The following is a 6000-nucleotide window of genomic DNA, read 5'->3' as shown; positions in this document are numbered from 1 at the left end:
TCTGGTCCAGAATCCCATTCAAGCACACACAGTATGTATAGTATGATCTATAATAGTTTCTTGGTTTTTTCCTATCTTCCATGTCCTTGAAATGAAAAAATAACAAAGACTTTTCATTTGCAGGGTGATTCTCAATTGCCATGACCAGACTGCATTCTTGGCAGAGACACTGTGGAAACCACATTCTGCTCAGGCCTCACATTCTTGACTTTTCCCAGTGTTCAAATTCTGAAACTCATCACTGGTCATTATGGTGTTTGCAGAGCCTCTTTACCAGTTTTTCTTTGGAGTTGATGATCATTTTGTGGAGCTATTACAAGGTTATACCAATATCCTTTTAATTCAATGATGTTGTCAAACATTAATTCTCCATTTCCATTACTTTACTACCTTTACTAGCTGACATTGTACTGCAAAGCAGAAGTTATTACTAAGGAATTACAGACTCCTATATTACTTAATGGTTTGCAATTTGTTATGTTCCTTACTTAGTTGATACAGTTTCTACCCTTTTAACATGATGAGCACTTCATGACAAGTTCCCACCATTCACCTCCATGTTTTGTTTTGCTTTCTTTCTTGCACAGAAAACATGCTCCAGGCTCATCTTGTACTTTCTAAACTTAAACTCAAGGAGGAGCTATTTCCCTAGACAGATATTTGTAATTTCCCAAACTCCCACCAAGTAGCATTAAACAATAGGTATTTCATATAAGGAGTCAATGTAGGTTATAAGCAAGTATACAAGTAGGACCATGAAACCTGTTGAAACTGTTTTAAGCAGTAGGAAGTTGGGATAAGTAATGGAGGAGGTAAGATTGATGGAGTATTTTGTATGTATGTGTGAAAGTATTGCAATGAAAATCCTCTTGTACCACTAATAGATGCTAATACAAAAATCATAGAAATGAGAATGGTTATTTCTAAGCCCTTAGCATGCCAACAAAAGTTTAAAAATCCTTTGAGTATACTTAAAAGAATAAATATAAGTAGGAGCAGATAAAATAGAATTAGATAAAATAATAATTTTTATAGATTGAATATTTTTAATACAGTTGGAGTGTCCTCCAAACACTAATCTTTGGTCTCTAGGGTGGTGATGATGTAATCTTTAACATCAGGGACCTAGTAGGAAATTCGTGGGTTATTGCTGCCCTATGATCATGTTAGGGTGGAGCTCAAGGAATCCTTTGGACTTTCTCCAGAGTGAGCTAGATAAGGAAAAAGAAAAGGACAAGGCTCCTTTGGCTGGGGATGGGGTTGGGGGAGTACATGGAAGGCTTAAAGAGGATGGAAGAGGGGGGGAGGAGCGAAAGGGGGGGAGGGAGGGGGGCATGAGGGACAAGGCAACAAACAGTACAAGAAATGTATCCAATGCCCAACGTATGATACTGTAACCTCTCTGTACGTCAGTTGGATAATAAAAATTTGAGAAAAAAAATACAAATAAAAGTCTAAATGAGCAAAAAAAAAAAAAAAAGAGGATGGAAGAGGGTGAATATAATCAAAGTAGGGTGTTTACGTCTACAAAATTAGAGCAGTAAAACCCGCTGAAATTATTTGTGGGAGTGGAAAGGGAGAGGAAAGGAGAGTCACAGTGGGTAAGATTGGAATATTTTGTAAACTTGCGTAGTTCCACTGAAATCCCCACTGTATAACTAATGTAATAAAAAAATAAAATATATTTTTAAAAAAGTAAGGAAGAGCAAGAACAAACCTGGCCTCATTCAGCATTCTGGTTTCCTGATTTAACATGTAATTTTTACCACCAAGGCCTCTGTTACTGTGATGCCTTCTAGAATGAAGTTCTTACCAGAGCAAAGCCAATGTGGGTCTTTTGCCCTTGAATCTCCATAACTGTGAGCTAAATAAACCACTTTATAAGGTTGTCCTCATTCCATTGTTTCATTACAGTAGTGAAAACCGACCAATACATGGTCCTTCTTTCTTTTTGAATGATATCATAAGCTGACAAATAAGCACATTGCTTAGCACTTTATATGTGTTCAAAGTCCTTTCCGCATTGACTTTGATCTAGTTACTAGGTTTCCTTTTTATCTCTGTGGTCAATTTTGTGGCCTGCATTGACAAATGTTTTGGCAATTGACTTCCATTATATCACCATTGAGATAGTGCAGGATGCAGAAGTTAAATCCAATTTGTTGGTTGAACATGAGGAAGATTCTGGAAAAGGCCTGCATATGGTGAGAGTTTGTAATGCCATTTCCAATGAAAGTAAGAATGTTGTCTTGGGAAAAAAAATGTGTGGATAACATGTTATTCTGTTTTTATTCTAATAAATCTTCATTGTTTCTTGCTGAGTCTCTTCTAGAATAATTAAGCTTGGGACCTTGGAACAGCAGTTGGACAGGTGGAGAGGGAGATGAAGACACAATTTCTTCCTGAAAGTGTTTGCTTTCTTGAGAGTTTTTGCTTTCTTGAAAAGATTTCATGTCTTTCAAAGTTCTTTGCTATTTTAAATGTTCTCACTCTAATGAGAAGTAGGCCCCACATCATGTAATGGTTGAGTTGGTATGGTAATTGCATTACAATAAATAGCTGAGGTGCTAGGCCCATGAAACTGACCTAAGACCCACTGTTCTCTTGCAATGGAGACTCTTTAATAGTAATGGATTTTAAAGGCCAGAATCCCTTTGGACCATTTTTTTTCCAGGAAAACATAAGTAAAAATTTACCTGAAGAACCTTGGGTTGACTGAGAGTAATTTTACATCTTTGCTAAGATGAGAAGTGCTATTATCTAGAGAGAATTATGTTAACATCATTTACAGAGAAATGATAAAGGAGATAGATGAAAAATAATCATACATTTTTGTTTTCCCAAGCAGGAAATAAAGCCATTTTACTGTTATTGGAAAGAAAGGAAATTGAAAATTGTATTTTTAAAAGAATAATTCCCTCTTTAGCGTACAGCAGAAGTATATGAGAATTTCTAGATTTATGGAATAGATATGCAAAGGCATAATTCAGATACATAATTCCTCCTAATTTCCATTATTAACTGAAATTGCAGGCTTAGAGGAGGAAAAATAAACTATTCATAGGACCAAGCTTGATGTATTCAAATCTTTATGGTTCAGTACATGGTGCTAAGTGAAATTTGGAATGAAAAAGATGTCTGAAGTTTAGTTGTGTCCTCAAATAGCTTTGGATTCTGGAGGGGATGAAGGTTCATGTATCCAGGCTGAGGTGAGGACAGCACAGAACCATGCATGATATAACGCCAAGGTGTGGCCAAGGTAAGTATGATCTGGGTTCAAGTTGTTGGTTCCGAATGAAGGGCAATGGGTAAGTTGATGGGGTGAAGGTAGTTTGGAGGGGGTTCCTGTACTCAACTGGAAAAGTAAAGTGATGTGAATATAACATACTTGTAGTGTGTGGAGCACTTTATAAAATTATTAGGAGTACTGCATTAATTTTTGAGTTATTTTTCCAGTATTTCTGACAGAGGTATTTGAACGACACCTGGAACTGCAAAAAAATGAAGAAGTGGGACGTAATGTTCTGGGTCTTTTAGTATTCAAAAAGAAATGCATGTATTGGGATTTACAGTTCCTAAGAGTCATTAACTTTGCATCCATTTTATTTTGGGGGGGGAGCTATATGATATTAAAGTTTTTCCAAATCAGGAGAAAAATGAATGTGACCACTTCTACTTTTGCATTGTTCCGTGGGGTCCGATTTATCTACTTGGCTGACGGATGCTAAATCAACCACTGGAAGCGATGTAGTCATGATTATTGTGTCTAACATTTGCCAAAGCTTTTGTCACCAGGCTCTCTTTAAGGCACTTACCTTTATAATTCATTTTTGTAATGAAAAGAGATCAAATATGTCACATTTTCGTTCAGAAATAAACACGATGGTATTTGTTGTAGGTCAGGTTTCTGGGGAAGCAGACTCCATGGACAGAGATGTGTGTGAGGGGGAGGTTAATGAGGCATTGCTCTTGGAAGCAACATCATGGAGAATGTAGAAGAACTTGGGTTATAATGAAATGCACTCAAAACTGAGGTCTCAGCTGATGTCAGAGATAGCTCTGGGCTTGGGAATCTCTGTATAGACTGGTGTTTGTATGCAAGAGGAGCCCACAAGGAAGGTTTCAGCTTGGAATTATTTTGGTAGTGAGCAATATCACTGGTTCTACCACAAAGATTTTCTCCATCTCAATTCATTTTTTTTTCTCTGTAACTCTACTTCTGTAGAATAGCTCTAGGCTTTAATCATTTCTTTAGTGGATTAGTCAATGATTTCTAACAACTAATTTCCCAGGTCCCATGACTGTCTTTTCCAATTAGGCTGACATGTAATTTGTCAACTAAACCTAGACACATTGGAGAGTGAAAGAGATGTTATTAAACATTACACATTTAGGAAGCAGGCATCAACAAGAGCCATCCTAGGAAAACTGAGACATATGGACACTTCTAATTTATGCCACACAGCTGTCAGAATTTTCTTTCTAAAACTATTCTTTGACCCAGTCATTTGCTCTCCATATAGTGTGTCTTACGGGAAACTATGAACTACCCTTTCTAATGATTGCAGCATTCTGTTTTGCTTGGCTGAGTTTCTTGTTGTAAATCAATTAGCTATTGGTGTCTCTGGCAGTTTGGGGTGAGTTTCAAGTAAATAAAAATCTTCCCAGGTTTGGATCACTTTGGGGTATGTACCATAGGAAAAGCAAACTTCCAGACTTGCCAAGTTGAGAAGCAGTCCTTGGAATGTGCAGACACGAAGCTAGGCTGCACCGCCATTGCCACCACCCAGCTTTCAGTCTCAGCTGTCATCTCTCTGTCGCTGTCAGATCAGTATTTGGAGAAGTCAATGAAGCAGCTTCATAAGTGGCTTGAACAAAGCACAAAGTGTTCATTGATTATCACTAGTTCTGTCTCCATTTCCCACAAAGCTTTCTGCATTTCACGGTGAATAGAAAACAAATACTGACTAGAATACATTTACTTTTCTTTTACTGATGGAAGAAGTGTGTGTGTGTGTGTGTGTGTGTGTGTGTGTATTTGTGTGTGTACTGGGGCTTGAACTCAGGGCCTGAGCACTGTCCCTGAGCTTTTTTTGCTGGAGGCTAGTGCTTGAGTCACAGTTCCATTTCCAGCTTTCCTTGGTTCCTTCCTTCCTTCCTTCCTTCCTTCCTTCCTTCCTTCCTTCCTTCCTTCCTTCCTTCCTTCCTTCCTTCCTTCCTTCCTTCCTCCCTCCCTCCCTCCCTCCCTCCCTCCCTCCCTTCCTTCCTTCCTTCCTTCTTTCCTTCCTTCCTTCCTTCCTTCTTTTTTTTCTTTTTGATGATTATGTGGCTTGATCTCAGGACCTGGGCACTGTTCCTGACCTCTTTTTCTTAAGGCTAGCACTCTCCCACTCTGAGCCAAGGCAAAACTTCCAGTTTTTGAGTGGTAATTGTAGATTAGAATCTCACTTTTTTGCCTGGACTGGCTTCAAACCATGATCCTCAAATCTCAGCCTCATAAGTACTTAGAATTCCAGACATGTGCCATAGGCACCTGGAGAGAAAGTATTTTTTTAATGGCTTCTGTGAGAAAGCTATTCTCTTCCTTGGTATTGGCAATACTTTTTAATATTGACATTTTTATTACATTCATCAGAGAAAGATGGGAAATACAGAGTAGCAGAAGAAAAACACCTTTCATGTAAGAGGACAGACTGCTTCCATTTCTTTTTTTTTCATTGTTTTAATTTAATTTTATTGTCAAGGTGATGTGCAGAGAGGTCACAGTTACATACATAAGGTAGTGAGTACATTTCATGTCAAACTTGTTACCCCTCTGAGTATATTCATAAGCTTGTGCATCCTTTAGCCCCATCCATATCCACATCTTTTTAATCTGGTGAATCTTAAATACCATCTCTAGCTCTTTACCCTTCTGGCAATCACCATTCTTTCCCTCCCTCCCTCCCTCCCTCCCTCCCTCCCTCCCTCCCTCCCTCCCTCCCTCCCTCCCTCCCTCCC

The sequence above is a fragment of the Perognathus longimembris genome, chromosome 2, assembly GCF_023159225.1.
Source record: "Perognathus longimembris pacificus isolate PPM17 chromosome 2, ASM2315922v1, whole genome shotgun sequence".
Taxonomy (NCBI): domain Eukaryota; kingdom Metazoa; phylum Chordata; class Mammalia; order Rodentia; family Heteromyidae; genus Perognathus; species Perognathus longimembris.
This window is presented reverse-complemented; position numbering follows the sequence as displayed.